This window comes from Pongo abelii, chromosome 22 (genome assembly GCF_028885655.2).
Source record: "Pongo abelii isolate AG06213 chromosome 22, NHGRI_mPonAbe1-v2.0_pri, whole genome shotgun sequence".
Classification (NCBI taxonomy): Eukaryota; Metazoa; Chordata; class Mammalia; order Primates; family Hominidae; genus Pongo; species Pongo abelii.
The window spans coordinates 36,974,646-36,991,286 of NC_072007.2; positions in this window are offsets into that span (position 1 = coordinate 36,974,646).

Sequence of the window (16,641 nt, forward strand, 5' to 3'; positions counted from 1 at the left end):
AATGTGTATGTACATATATACATATGTGTATATGTGTGTGTATATACATACACACACACACACACATATATATACACAAATATATTTTTTCAGACAAAGCTTAAATACTGCACTGCTATTGTGGATGATCTTATAGCAGTATCACCAAAAGGAACAACCACCATAGGAATAACAATACTTTTTAAAATTCATTATAAATAAAAACAAACTCTAGTACCTTTCTTTTTCCAAGGTTTAAAACTTTATTGTACATTTCCCTTTAAAACAAGGACTGTCATTTAAAAACGTCTTTTAAAAACTCCCAATGCTTTTTATACACACAAGCAAATATAAATAACAGTGTTTCTTCATATAAAAAAATAATAAATGGGAAATTTATTTGGGGTCATTTCTTGTGAACTTTTTTTAAACCACCTATAAGCTTGCTCTTTATTATGACCATAATTTTATATATGTGTAATAAAATAACAGAATAAAAATTATATGGTCATAATTGTTATTTTTAGAAGCTCTGACTTTCCATCATTAAATTTATTAATCAAAAGTATATGCTACTTATTTTCTAATTTATTCTGAAATGTAAACCAAGGAAATGGAGAACATGAAATTTTTGCTTCAAGAACTTAGACAATGTAAGTAGTGTTTAGAACCACGGTCATCTAGGAGAGCCATCACCCCATCAAAAAACTCTCGTTAATTATAATAAAAATAAAATTCATCCAAAGGCATTTTCATGAAGTTAGGAATTAGTTACATTTAATAGAAATATATATATGAATATATATATTTTATATAATTTCTATTTTTAATATAAAATAGAAAATATATAATAAAATTATATTTTAATAATTTTATTATTTAATGTTATAATAAAAATATAATTATATACTAAATAATTATAAAATTTAATACAATTATATAATTAATAACATAATTATGTTATATAATAATATAGTAATACAAAATTATGTAATTTTGTTTTATATAATATATAATTATGCAATTATATATTCTATATTGTATAATTATGTTAAAATTAAATTATATAAAAATTTATTATTTTATTGTGTATTACTATATATACTCGCTATAATATATAAATAACGTAATATTTTTAATATATAGTAATATATAAATATATTCATATATACTATATTATAATAATAACATATATGTATATATGTTATATATTATAAATGATATATCACTATATACTTATATATAAGTGTATATAAGTATAATTATATATAAAATACTATATATTATTGTATATATTATGTAATAGATATTATATGTATTATATATAAAATAGAGAAAATGTACACATTGTAGTTATATATTTATATAAAATAGATATTTATGTTTATTTTATATACTATTTTACATGTAAAATATATTTATATTTATCTATTTTTTTCCTCTTAATTCAGTACTTCAGGAAAACAGGCTTTTTTACTTTACGATGGAATGCACCACTCACATTACTTGTTGCTTGTTACTTTTGGAATACTGTCTGGGCCATAATTAACCCTAGCTTGCCTAAGCTTTTGTTGGGGCTGATAAACTTGTCAGCTTCTAGAAGCTTCTGAAGGCCAGTTGAACTCAGATCCATTCTTTTTACCAAAATACCTTCTAAGGTAACTGAGTTGTGTGTCCCTAAATCAGGGCGGGGTTGAGAGCATTGAATCAGCTAGAAAACGACTATAGTCAGCCATGTGCTCCAGATATTAATATCTCAGTAACATGTTTATTTACCCCATGTGCCGGAAGTTTTATAAATAATATCTCACTCAGTTTAGAGTAATCTTTTAAGGTAGCTCCTCATTTTTATAAAAGATGAACCAGAAATACAAAAAGGTAATTTGCCAGTTCCCAGAGAAATTTGTAAGTACAGACATGTCAACCTCAGTAGCAGCAAGGTCATAAATTCCCCTCTACAGCTACTTGAGCCATGGTAACCAGTAAATGTTTAAGCCATGGTTGTTCTTTGCAGAAAGCCCAGATGTTTGTCAATGAGTAAAACTTTTATTGAGTTTCTACTATGTCTAGACTACAATTCTAGGAACTCGATAGGAGGGAGAGCTATAAAAGAAAAAGATGTGGCTTTATTATTAAGAAACATAAAACCCACTTATAGAGACACAGCACAAGAGTATAAAATCCGGGTGAACACTTTTATAGGGAATGTGTGTCTCCTGGGGGCCTTAGCACAGGAAAATGATAGAGTTCAAAGTGAAAGCCTTCAAGTGATTCTGTGCTAAATAAAGGCAATTTAAACCAAATATATTTCTTTTTTTAGTAAACAATTAAAATGACAGTATAATGGGTTTAAATTGAAAAAAAAATATTTTAAAGGAAATTGCCTTGGCTATCATGGTGTGATATCTGCCTTTGTGCGCATCTCTGTGACTTAAAGTCCAATGCCAGGATACAATGAATTACACATGGCTTTTGGCTTTCCAAGGTATTATCCAGTTATTAACAAGAGATATTAGAAAAGGAAAAGGATTTTCGACCGTAAAATTAAAATAACTCAATTATCTTACCTTGTTGAAGAAATAACAGACCTAGAAATATTAAATGACTTGCTCAAGGTCATATACTTAGTTCCCAGACTTCAAACTTAAAGACTGTAAGCAGAAAGGATTGAAGAAATGTTTGCCCATTCATTTTTAATGTCCTAAAGTGTAGCATGAAAGCATAGCAAGGGCTTCATGCTGGGAAACTGAAATGGCAGACAAAGCAAACTAAACAAAGACCCATTGTCTCATTATGAACTAAGATTTTGAGGAGGTTGTGGGTTTACTATGAAGACCTTAAGGAGCACTAGTTGGGGAAGGGAGAAGTATGACTTTATGCATAGATTTAGGGGACTCTGGGCTCTTTGTGGTTTTAATCAGACATACAATTGTTATCATAAACTATAATTATTATAAGTTACACCCGTTTCCTCCTAGCACAGATATAGTGATATGCATGTATATTATGTATTTTCTCAGTACACTCTCTCTGCCTATACAGTTATATTCATTTGGTAGAACCAAAAATGCATCTTATGGCAAATTTTGATTTCAAGTTGAAATACATCAGTCAGTATGGAGAGTGTTGTCCAGAAATGCAGATGGTTCTTTGAAGGAAAGGACAATCAAACATGGCAGAGACAGTCTTACATAACAAATAACAGGGCTGACGTCAAAGTTCTTTGCCAACAGAACACAGTATGTACACCATTAAGCACTTTGCTGTCTTCATATGAATTTGTCCTTAGAAAAACCGCCCCAATCTAAACTGTTACATTAATATCTACTACCATATTAGGATTAGGAGTGCTTACTATGTATCAGGCACTCGTTTAAACACTTAGCAGGTATTATGAGTGGGATAATTATACCAACTGAATGAAGTACATTACTATTTTCATCATTCCCATTTTATAGATAGAAAATCTAGGTAAGGCAAGTTAAGAGTAAGGCAAGTAAATGGAAGAGCCAGGATTCAAATCCAAGCAGCCTGATTCAAATTTTACATGTTCAGTTGCTATGTCAACAACATCTCAATATGACTGAATCTTTTTCAAGAGAGAAATCAAAACCCAAATGCAAAAGCACTCTGTCCCTTTTAAGGTTGTCATTTGGGAAGTACATACACCTTTCCTAAGAATGCTCTCATACCTTAAATATTTCTGAAATGGATACCTTGGAATTAACGTCAGAGCCTGCAGCTCATTCTTTGACTATCTCCTGTGGTGGCAAATCTCTCTTTGAAGGAGGATTTTGTTTTGGATGCAACCAAAGTCCCTTGAAGCCAAATACCATGACTAAGGTGGGTCTCTAATCTGGGTGATGCCATTTTTGGTCAAAAAAGTGAAACATGCCTGGGAGGAAATGGGACAGATTGTTTCTCTAAATTGGCTCTGAGGACGGTTCCAAGGAGGAGCTTCAGAGCCTCTGGAGCAATTGCCTGCTCTGGGTTCATGACTTGTAGTCCAAAGTGATTTGACTTGGGGTGAGGGGGTGGTCAATTTACATATTCAAATCTGGACATGTTTATCTTCAAAGGTCACATCACTTGCCTCTGTAACTTGGATTTAATTTTTAAAAATTCATAAATCCAAATAGTCAATAATTTCTGTAGACAACATTTTGGAAAATTAAGCTGACCCATCTAGTTGAGTGAACAGGGATGAAGCTAGCAAAACAGGAGGCATCCATCTGTGTCTTTATTTTTTGCTCCGTGCTGGAAGGGTTTCGTGTCCACCCAGCATACCTGGTGGTATTACCTACACATGCCACTCATCAGTATGAGTGGCTGAGCAAGAATGGATCACATGGATCAGACATTTTTGTCCCTATTATTTCTTCTCCAACATCTGGAACACATCTCCCGCCTATTTTCCTTCCTTTCGACTCAAAGTATCATGTTATGTCTCTACTCCTTCCTTGAGCCCTTGACCTGAAGTGATCCCTTGCTTCTGTACTCCTGAGCTCATGTTATTGATGCAATTCACTGGACTCACTTTCTGGTATTGTTATTTTTTCTTCTGTATACATTTTATTTCTCCAGCTATGCTATAAGACTAAAGGCAAGAATGATTTCTTTTTCTACCCATTTTATTTTCCTTTCTTTCCATCCTCTTTCCTTTCTCTCTTCCTTCCTTTCTGCATCCTTCCTTTCTCTCCTTTTTTTTTTTCTTTCTTGTGAGCTCTTATTCAGGCCCTAGGACAGTTCCCTATACAAACTAGTAGCCCAGTGATATTTACTGATTCTTACTCATTCTTGTTATATCAATGGAATGAATAATCTAATTGCCCACTCTGCAGATTTATCTTTCTTATTATAATTTTCTTAAGAAAATGTTAAGTTGTTTTCCTTCCTTTGTTTCTTCTTTTCTTTTTTTCTTGACATATGCTACTTAAAGGGTTATATTTCAAAAAAAGGCAGCCTTAGTTAAACATCTTTTTTTATTTGTTCAAAGTGATAAAGGGCAAGTATACTACTAAAATTGATTCTATCTTCTTTGCAAGGGATGTTTTTCTTAAAGATATGCTATTGAATTATAATTGACTCCTCTTGCTACATAAAACCTTTGGGGTCTACAATTTGATTCTTCAGAAGTCTTTGTCTAAATATTGCTTAAAAGTAAGCATTTGTTTTATCAGTATTCATTTCTTATATTTTGGGGGTTCAAAATGTAAATAAGTATAATATCCAGCAATCTAAAACAACTTTACTTTTATTGATGCTCTATAATCAACAAACATTCACATTGATTCACATTTTAGATTGTACCTTTTTGTGTGTGGTTATTGATAAAGTCAGGTCTGATAAAAATAACTAATGATATGGTCCCACAGTTTGTGGATAGGAAAATTGCTCAGAAAAGTGTTCAGTTCTCTAATTTTGGACTGTTACTAATGCCTTCTTTTTCACTTGTAAAATGATGCTCTTTCCTTTCTCCCAGTCATGCTAAGAACTGAATTTTACTGCTTCAACCATGCCTGCAATATCTAGGAGAGTCCCAGGTGAGGTTTCTTAGAAATGTTTACAAATGTAGAGGATCAAAAGCTTTTCTAAGTATTTAGCTTTGTTTACATTTTAATTCTTTTAAATGGCTCACATGCATATGGATGTTAAAGAAAAAAAAATACAACCCTATGATGACCTTAGGTAGATAACCCATGTCCTTTGTTTTAAGAAAAGAAAAAAGGAGACTAGAGAGCAAAGATAAACAGGATATTCTGCATTTTTTTTAGCAATCTTGTACAGTTGTATATTACATTTGAAGGCCAAATTTAGAAGATATACTGAAGGTCTATATGAGAATATTCTGTTATCACTACTGTCAAAGGAAGTCATTGGGACATTCTAATTAGAAAACCACAAGGTTTAACTAATATCTAACTTCTAAAAGAAATTGACCTTGTATTATAGAGCATATTCCAGAGTATCCTGTACTTTGATAACTATATATCATCATCTCTGTGGGTCTTTAAGAGCAAAGGATCCTGTCCATAGGCTTGGGCTAGCCTTTGAGAATATGTATCCTTATTGTTTCAAATGAAGGTCTCCAGCCAACTTCCATTTATTCGGAATTAGTTTATCAAACCAAAAGATGATGTACACCCCTGCTTTTCTTTTCTTTCCCCTGAAGTATCCTTTGGAATGAGGTTAGTTTTTATTATTACCTCTGGCATACTCTGGGAAGAGAAGAGATATAGCCAAACCTGTTGATTCTACTCCTGTTAATAACTTTGGTGAAAACACTGAAGGTGAAAGGTTCTGGAATATTCAGAACTGAATAAACCAACTTGAAATTAATGAAAAGCCAGAGCAATATTGTAATGCCAGCACTGCCAGAAGTCAGTCAGCATTTGTGTTCTTTATTTGGTGCATTTCTCTGTTTTTATGCAAGATACAGCAGGAGTCTGATAAATTCCTAGCCCACTTTAAAGAAAAAAATGAAGAAACTGTGCACATAACTAATCTAATACATATGGTGAAGAGCTTCAGATAGAAACCAAATATCTTTGAGATTTAACTATTTACTTAATCTTTCAGCTGAGCTCCCTCATCTGCAAATTCAAGGTTGCCAAATGATATGGTCTGGCTGTGTCCCCACCCAAATCTCATCTTGAATTGTAGTTCCCATAATCGCCATGTGTTGTGGGAGGGCCCTAGTGGGAAGTGATTGGATCATAGAGGCAGTTTCCTCCATGCTGTTCTCATGATAGTGAGTGAGTTCTCATGAGATCTGATGGTTTTATAAATGTCTGGCATTTCCCTGCTGGCACTCATTCTTTCTCCTGCCACTCTGTGAAGAGGTGCCTTCCACCATGATTATAAGTTTCTTGAGGCCTCCCCAGCCATGCAGAACTGTGAGTCAATTAAACCTCTCTTATTTATAAATTACCCAGTCTTGGGTATTTTTTTCATAGCAGGATGATAATGAACTAATATACCAAATACGACCTCTTCCTGCTTTACCAGTGGACTATGGACTCTACTTCCTTCAACTTTGAGAGCCAAGAATCTCTCTGATGGTCTTCATATTAATTCCCTTCTCTTCAGTCAGCATTTCTCTCCTCAAAAAAAATTCCCTTGATATGTGCTTCAGGTAGTCATCATAAATTTATCTTTTGTCCTTAAGATTAAATCCTGAGTACCTGCAAGCAAAAAGTGGTTTTTCTTTTTCATTCTCTATGTAATTTTCTTCCTGTTGGTGGAAAATTGGAGTTCTAGGAGACTTTAATATAAAATATTGAATTTTTTTGTATCTTATGATAATATTTAAATCATGCCTCTGTAGGAAAAGTGATAAATTCACAACCTATTACAATAGAGAATCCATTTAATTGCCCTATATTTTACATTGCTGCAGAGCATAAATATTCCTTCCTTCCTTCCTGATTCTTACTTTAATTACCACATAATGATTTCCTCCTGCACTCTGTACTGAACCCTGTTTTAGAGAGTGTTTCTGTATTTTTAAGTGTGAGTACTTTAAATACATTTATACTCCTCAAAAAAGCAAGAGTAGAAAAGAACACTAATATATGTCATATTTTAAATTGCTTCAAATACTGATATTGATTTGTAAATTAGACGAAAGAAACATAACTTCTCCTCAGTTTATTTCTAACCTTTTATTGTAGAAAAAAGTCTAATTATACAAAAGTAGAGAACGAAGTATGCGTCTCTATCACTCAGCTTTAACAATTATTATCATTTTGCTCATCTAGTTTCATCTATCTTCACATTTTCTATTTTTGCTTGAAAATTTTAAAGAAAATTCCAGACTTTGTATTATGTTACTTCAGTATCTAGCTTTAGTTTTTGAAACAAGATACAATTTAGAAATATCTAGCCTAGTTGTGAGAAGATGGGATCTTTCCATTGAAGTGTTTTTGTTCAAGGTAATAAACACCACTGCGTCCAAATAGGCCAGTGTGCCATTTTAATATGTTATATGATGTCAGTACTTATTGGATATTCTTTTCTTCTACTGCTAAGGGAAAAACTTTCTCTGCCCCACTGACAGTTTCTGTATTAGTCCATCTTCACATTGCTATCAAGAACTACCTAAGCTTGGGCAATTTATGAAGAAAAGCGGTTTAATTGACTCACAATTCCACAGGCTGTATAGGAAGCACCGTTCGGGAAGTCTCAAGAATCCTGGTGGAAGGTGGAGGGAAAGCTGGCCTGTCCTATATGGCTGGAGCAGGCAGAAGAGAGAGCCAAAGGAGAGGTGCTAAACACTTTTAAACAACCGGATATCGCAGAACTCTTATCATGAGACAGCACTAGAGCAATGGTGTTAAACCATTAGAAACCACTCCCATCGGCTGGGCGTGGTGGCTCACGCCTGTAATCCCAGCACTTTGGAAGGCCCAGGCGGGAGGATCACGAGGTCAGGAGATCGAGACCATCCTGGCTAACACAGTGAAACCCCGTCTCTACTAAAAATACAAAAAAAAAAAAATTAGCAGGGCGTGGTGGCGAGCGCCTGTAGTCCCAGCTACTCGGGAGGCTGAGGCAGGAGAATGGCGTGAACCCAGGAGGTGGAGCTGGCAGTGAGCCCAGATCGCGCCTCTGCACTCCAGCCTGGGAGACAGAGTGAGACTCCGTCTGAAAAAAAAAAAAAAAGAAAAGAAAAAGAAACGACCCCCATTATCCAATCACCTCCCACCAGGTCCCACCTCCAACACTGGAGGATTACAATTCAACAAGATAGCTGGGTGGGAACACAGAGCCAAACCATACCAGTTTCCATAAGAAAAATGAAGAGAGTTGAAAATGATAATTGAAAAGATTTTGAAAGTTATTTCTACAGAACTTCTGTCATAAAGAGGACTATCATCATCTCATCTTGGCTTTACTCTTTATATGTATGCCTACAATTAAAATCGTAGTTTATTCTTTCACCCTTAGCTTTTGGTGGATTCTTTTGTTCCACAGATAATCTTGAATACATAGGACTATTGTTGTGGGGCTTGAGCCCAGCCTTTTCCTCAATTCTCATGTTTGGCTACTGTTGCACCCTACATTGCTTCAGAACGAAAGGACTTAATGTGAGAGGACTTAATATCACAATGTGACACACAAAGGAATACTCAATTTATGTGGATTTGATGCCTACTAGGGATCTATGAGTTTGATTCTCCCAGATCTCCCCTAGTTGTAGGGTATACTTTAAAAAAAATTAAACTGTTACTAACACTAAATTCTTAGAGTTTTCCCATTCATTCATCTTCTTCACTAGTGAACAGGGGCAGAGAGATGGAAAATGTAAAATTGTGGGAAACTCAAACAGGTCTGAATTTGAAATTAAATTTTTGTACTTTTAGTTATATATAGTATACATCTCTTTGTAAAATAATTTATATACTGAAGTCAAGATATGAAATCTCTTAGTAATCAACTGACCAATTCATCTATCTTGAAATCTACCTTCATGCTTGGAAAAGCCATCCTCATCTAAATACCAATATAACTAACTTTCTTTTATATCGTGCTACAAAAATGCTTCAGCTTTTTGAAAGCTACCTGTTTTGGAAACAATTTAAATAACAACAGAAACTATTTACAGTGTCTTGAAACCACCGGTGAGAAAGTCTTCACACTTAAGGAAAACCACATTAATTAGGGTTTTCCTACCTTTTAAAAAACCATATTTTTTGATGATTATAAAAATGATATAGTGTGGTTTTATTGAAGAAAACATGGAAAATTCATAAAGGTACAAACAAGAAAACAAAAATAGCCAGTTAGGTTACTTTTGTATATATGTATTGTTGTGCGTGTGTGAGCACACAACTTGGCAGCACAACATGGCTTAATACTTAAGAGTATAGAAAGCATATGCTCTTGAGGTTGGGTTCTTGTCTTGGTCCATTTACTGTTGCTATAACAGAATATGTGAACCTGGGCAGCTTATAAAGAAAAGTTTATTTGGCTTGCGGTTCTGCAGGCTGTACAAGAAGCAGGGCACTGGCATTTGCTTGGCTTCTGGTGAGGGCTTTCATGCTGTGTCAAAATATGGAAGAGAATGTCTAAGCGGAAGTGGGCAAGTGTGAAGGGAAACCAAAGCCAGGGGATGAGGGATGTCTGTCCAAGCTTTACAGCAACCCACCCTGGAGGGAACTAATCCATTCCCAAGAGAACAAATGCCATCCCTACAGAGTGAGAATTCATTCAGTATGGTTAGATGGCATCCAGACATTCGAGAGGGTTCTGGCTCCCTGATCCAAACACCCCCCACTAGGCCCTACCTCCCACCACAGCCATACTGGGAGATTAAATTTTAACGTGAGATTTGGTGTGGACAAACAAACCATATCCAAACCACAGTGGCAAATGACCCATGCTCTACCTCTTGCTAACTGCCCTACCTAGACCAAGCAGTTCAACCTCCCTTTGCCTCTTTCCTTATCTATAAGATAGAAATTATAATAATGAAGCTTTTTTTAGGATTAAGTGAGTTGATTTATATAAAACACATTGTAAATTTCAAAGAATGTTGATTACCAGCTGGGCATGGTGACTCACACGTGTAATCCCAGCACTCTGGGAGGCTGAGGCTGGTAGATCACTTGAGGTCAGGATTCAAGACCAGACTGGCCAACATGGTGAAACCCCATCTCTACTAAAAATAGAAAAATGAGCTGGGTGTGGTGGTGCATGCTTGTAAGCCCAGCTACTCCCAGGAGAATCACTGGAACCCTGGAGGCAGAGGTTGCAGTGAGCCGAGACCATATCACTGCACTCCAGCCTGGGTGACACAGTGAGACTCCATCTCAATTAAAAAAAAAAAAAGGAATGTTGATTACCATCATTACTATCTGAGATGCAACTTTTCTTATGTCAATAAATACAGTATACCTCTTTGCTGGCTACATTCAGAGTTATGTAACATTCATATATAAATCTTTGTGAAACCTTCAGATTATTTAGCATAGATTCTTAGGAGTAGAAATATCTATATCCAATAATTTGAGTTTTTTGCTTATTAAATAAAAATCATATCTCACAGGCATAGTTTTAGGAGTTTGGGGAATGGTGAGCAAAACAGACCCAGAGCTAGAAGAGGATGTGGTTTCTATGAAAAGTGACAATGGAGAATGTACAGAGTACTTTGAGAGTACAATCTAGCCTGGGGGGGATTTAAGATAAAGTGACATTGACTTTAAGATCTAAAGAATGATTAGGGATTAATTAAATGGCCATTTGGAATCAGGAGGTGAAATCAGTGGCCAGCAAGAAAGTCTTGAAGCAAGTTTGGGAGAAACCTCAAAGGAAGCCAGAAGGGAGGAAGAGAGCTTCTGGATGAAGAGGAACAGTTGGGCCAGATCCTACAAGTCTGGTATTCTGTCTGCAGATTTTGGCTTTATCCTCTACATAGTCAGAGAAGTGTTTGAACAAAAGAATGACATCCATTCTTAGGGTGATGGTTACACTAAAAGGCCAGACTTCACCACAATGCAATATATCCATGTAGCAAAACTGCACTAGTACCCCTTATATTTATATATTTTTTAAAATGACATTTGTTTATATTACCAAAAATGAAACAAAGAACACTCTGGTTGTATGTATTGGAGAGAGCACTGTAAAGGAATGTGGCCTTCCCCTTAAGAGGCAGATGCAAGCCTAGTGGTGGAAGAGATGGCAGCTGGGACTAGGGTGGTGGTGATGAGGAGGCAGAGGCATGGAGATGGTGAAAAGACTTTGATGCAGTAGCAGAACCTGCCTATGGGCCACGTGTAGAATAGGAGTGGGGAGAAGTAACTTCTAGCTCTCTGCTTCTGCAGCATACTGAGAAGAGAAGTGTGGAGGAAGCAGATCTGTTAAGCTGGAACTACAAGTTGAATTTAACTTTAAATATATGAACTTTGAGGTTGAAAATTATGATTACAACTTCAAGAAAGAGTGTTGTGATTTACATCTGCACCAGCAGGATTTGAGGGGGCTTTCACACAATCATACCAATTTTTAATATTATTGTAATTTTTACTAATATTATTTTTAAACTTTGCCTATTTGGAACCTGAATTTTAATCTTGTTTAAAAACATGCACTCTGATTTCTAGTAGTCTGAGCATTTTTTTCTGAACTTTATGTACATGTAGATTTTTTTTCAGTTGTCTGTTCAGGTCCTTTGACAATGTCTTGAGTACTTATTTTTATCTATTTGTATGAAATTTTTCTACATAACAGATCATAACCCCATACCTTTTGTATTTAATGAAATACCTTTTTCAAATTTTTTAAAGAATTCTCTTGAAACATGGAGGTATAGAGCTTTTAAGCCAATCAAATCATTCCATTTATCTGTGTGTGTGTATTGTGTATATATGTGTGTGTTTGTGTCTTGGCTGTGTAATCACATTCATTGTTTCTATGTTCACATATACTCTCCCATCCAGGGAACAGACAAATATATCCTTATATTTACTAATACTTCTTAAGGTTTTTGTGATGGTGGACTGTCTGTGTCAACTTGACTGGGCCCTGGAGTACCTAGATATTTGGTTAAACATTTTTCTGGCTGTTTCTGTCAGGTTGCATTTGCATGAGAATAACTTTTGAATTGGTAGACTGAGTAAAGCAGGTTGGCTTCCCCAGTATGGATGGGTCTCATCTGATTTGTTGAGGATCTGAACAGAACACAAAAACTGAGTAAGGGAGAATTTTCTCTCTCTGCCCAATTGCCTTTGAGCTGGGACATGGATCTTCTTCCGGTATCAGGCTTAGACAGAACTATACCATCAGCTCTTCTTCTTTTTATATTTTAAGAGATTGCTTCTTGTGAATACCATTCACAGATGCCACCCATCAAATATGGATGTTTGATTAGCCTAGTCTTCTGGGACTCCAGCTCACCGACTACAGTTCTTGTAATTTCTCAGCCTCCTTAATCGTGTGATTAAGGATAGATAGAGAGATATAGATAGATCTAGATAGATAGATAGATAGATAGAGATTTACTACAAAATTTATTTATTATAAGACAGATATATTCCTACCCAAATAAAAACAAACAAACAAATAAAAAACCCAGAATAACTATACAAATCTTTGGAGTCATCTAGGACAGTATTTTCCTTTTCCTTTCATATCACATTCATCTGCAAATCTCATTGTCTTGAGCTGTAGAATTTGACCTCTTTTGTAACTTCTATAGCTGTATAGCTAGATAGAGAGACATAGATAAACCTATATAGTTAGGTAGAGAGATAGATAGATATCTATATAAATTGATAATTATAGATATAGATATCGTATTGGTTCTGTTTCTTTGGAGAACCTTGACTATTACAGTTTTCATTTAAATGCTTTAACTATTTATGTATCTAGAATTTAAGCTGATGAATAGTCCAGAAGAAGCCTCTGAATTTACTTATTTTTTCCAAATATTTTTCAGGGCTATGTTTTGAATGGTCCTTTTCTGCTCACAGATTTATGTTTCTAACTATCATCTAGTAATAATTTGTGGTTAAAGTTACTAAGATTTGTTTCTGGGCTATTTTTTTCATCCAATGTTATGTTTATCAATAATTCTACAACTACCATTTTGTTTTCTAATCGCAAGTTTAGCGTGAATTTACAAATCAAGTCAAACAAGTCTCTTGTATTATACCGTGTTTTTTTCAGTTATGTTTCTCTCTGTTTTTCATTATCAAATTTACTTCTTCAGATGAACTTCAGAATCATGTTATCAAGTTCCAAAAATTTATGAGTCATTAGCCAACACTTGAAATTTCATTAAATCTACTCATTATTTTAGGACAAAATAAACAGGTTATGATTTGGAGTCAATCTCAAAGAAATCTGTATGTCTTTCGCTTTATTTAAGCCTTCTTTTTATGTTTTTGAAAAGGTTGGCTTTTTTTTCTTACGTATTTGATCTGTCCTTAGCTAGAGACAGATGTTAAAAATAAACAGAATAGTGCTTTCCTATTGATTATCCTTTGCAATTTTTTAAAAAGTTTTAAATTTATAGATGTTTTATTATCCGGGACACATATTTTATTGTGATTTGTACTTTTAATTCACAAAAATATTATTCTTTATTTTATTTTTTGTGTTTCCATCTTAAAAATAATTTGGCTGAAATCAATTCTTTTCCTATTTTCTCTGTGTTTGCCTAATAAATCTTTGCACTTCTTTGAAAAAAACATCATTTTGATTTAGATAGTTTCCTTTTACTTATCATGTCCTTGGATTTTATTTTTAAGCACATCCTGAAGATATTTGTCTTCTAATAGAAAAGTTTAAACAATGTGTTTCCATAATAATGTAATCGGAATTCCATCATCTTATTTTGTGTTTTTACTTTGCTTTCCATTCTTTACTTTATGGGTTTCATGTGAGTTCTCTTTCCATGAAAAGACTTTTGTGTGTGTTTGTTTTCAAGAAATATCATTCATCTATAGTTATCTAATTACCAAACTCAAGAATAAAATTATATTATTTGTTAACTCCAAATATAATTTGAGCAAATTCTTTTATAATTTTGTAAATATGACATATGGTTTTATACTTGAATTATTTTTATTAAAATATTTCACATTATAGATCTGCTTTTCTAACAACTATCTTTACATTTCCAGATCATTTTGAAACCATATTCTCTGCAATTATTTATACTTTGCCATAGGTGTAACTGGTTTCAATAATACTAGAAATCTTGTATTTTAATTTCTGTTGATCTCTAGGTAGAACACAGTACACATATATGTTGCACAAAATATCTCCCCATCCAAAACAAAAAAACAGAAGAACAATACAAATCTTTGGAGTCATCCATGATGGTTTTTTCTTTTCCCTTCACATCTACAAATCTGCACATCTCATTGTCTTGAGCTGTAGAAGTTGACCTCTTTTATTACCTCTATAGCTGTCACCCTAGCTCAGCCCACCATTGCCATTTATTGCAATTATGGCAATGGTCTTCTATTGGGTCCTGTTCTATAACGGCCTCCAATTAAAATGTTAGGTAAGCATGTCTTTCCTGTGCTCAGTTCCTTTTGCTAGCTCCCCATCTTACTCTGAGCAACATGCAAACATACTGCCTACTGTAGTGGAACATGCTCTCTGCCCTCCACCAACCTCCTATCCTCATTGCTCCAGCCATATTGGCCTCTTGCTGTCCTCTCCAAGAAGTGAAGCACACTCCCACCTGTAGTGGCCACCCCTCTATTGTAATATCCCTCTGAGAGCTAATCCCTTCCATCTCTCTGGTTTCCATTCAAATATCTCCTTATTTAAGAAAACTTTCTGTATTATTCTTCATAAAATTTCACTCCTCACCTCCTTCACACCCCAATAAGTAATTGTTTTGTATTTCTCTTAAGAGCAGCAGAACATAAAACAATAGTAATCCTAAATAAAAAGAAACTACCCTAGCTAACAAAACATGCTAAATTTCAAAAAAAATAACTGTACTTTTAGAAACCTACCCTTACATAAAGGCAATATGGCTGCTAGAAGGGGCTGTAAAGAAAAATTCAGGTTTCTGAATTATAGGGACAAGAACACATTGAACAAAGGCCATATAAGGAATTTCCAAGACTGTTTGTGACCAGATGGAGACAAATGGGGTGAGTGGGCATTGTGTATGGTTCTGAATTCCTCTGTGACTTGCCATGTTCACGAATTACTATATTTTATGTTCTGCTGTTCCAATGAGAAAGCATAATTTACTTTGTTGAGAAAACATATAGATGAACCAAAACATCTTCCATCTTTAATGACATCATTCCCTTTCTGCCAATATCATGAGTTCACCCATGTCACAGAAATATGTGCATGGCAGAACAGACTACATTTCTCTACTACGATATCTTTGCTTAATTTCCTTGATAGTCCCAGCACACACAATCTTAATATTAATACATTTTCTTTTCTTTTGGGAAATCAATGAGGTTAGAAAATTATGGCTGCTGTATATTGTTCCTCTTTCGTTAGTATCTGTAGTGGACTCTTCTAGAAGACAAATGAAACAAAGCTGGGAACTGTTTTTGCCAATCGTAGGTGAAATCTGATCTGAAAATTGTGCTTGGATTGGTTGTTGTTTTTTTTTCTAAGATGGTGAACCAGAGGCATTGTTAGCATGCCTCTCCCACTTGAAAAGACAAAATATTGTGTAGAAATTTGTGCTGTGAACGTTTTTCCAAGAAGCAGCATAGGAAATTAATCAAAAAACTGAAAGAAACCACAGACCTCTTTCAAAGAAGTGGTGAGCAGCAGCTTACGCCGTGAACCACACAAAAACCTGTGAGTGTCCAGAGCGTGAGAGGGAGAGACTGCATTTATGACACACACTCTCACTGAGGAGCCAGGCAATCCAGGCCACGCGGGGAGGCCTTCACCCTATCCAGTGCTGGAGCTGACTTACTGAGCTGTGGAGAGTATATGAGGAATGGCGTTCGGATCTGCTTTGTGTTTACTCCCAGAATCCAGTGGTGATGGAAGGAAATCATGCCTGATCCTACCTCACGGAGGACCTCGCAGAAGTCTGCCAGCTAATTGAGTTAATGGTCATGGGATGAGAGATGCTCCCAACAGATGTGCAGTATAATTTTGAGTGGAAATGAACCCCATTGGCCAGAACTGAAAGTCAAGTGAGAACTGTGCTATAGC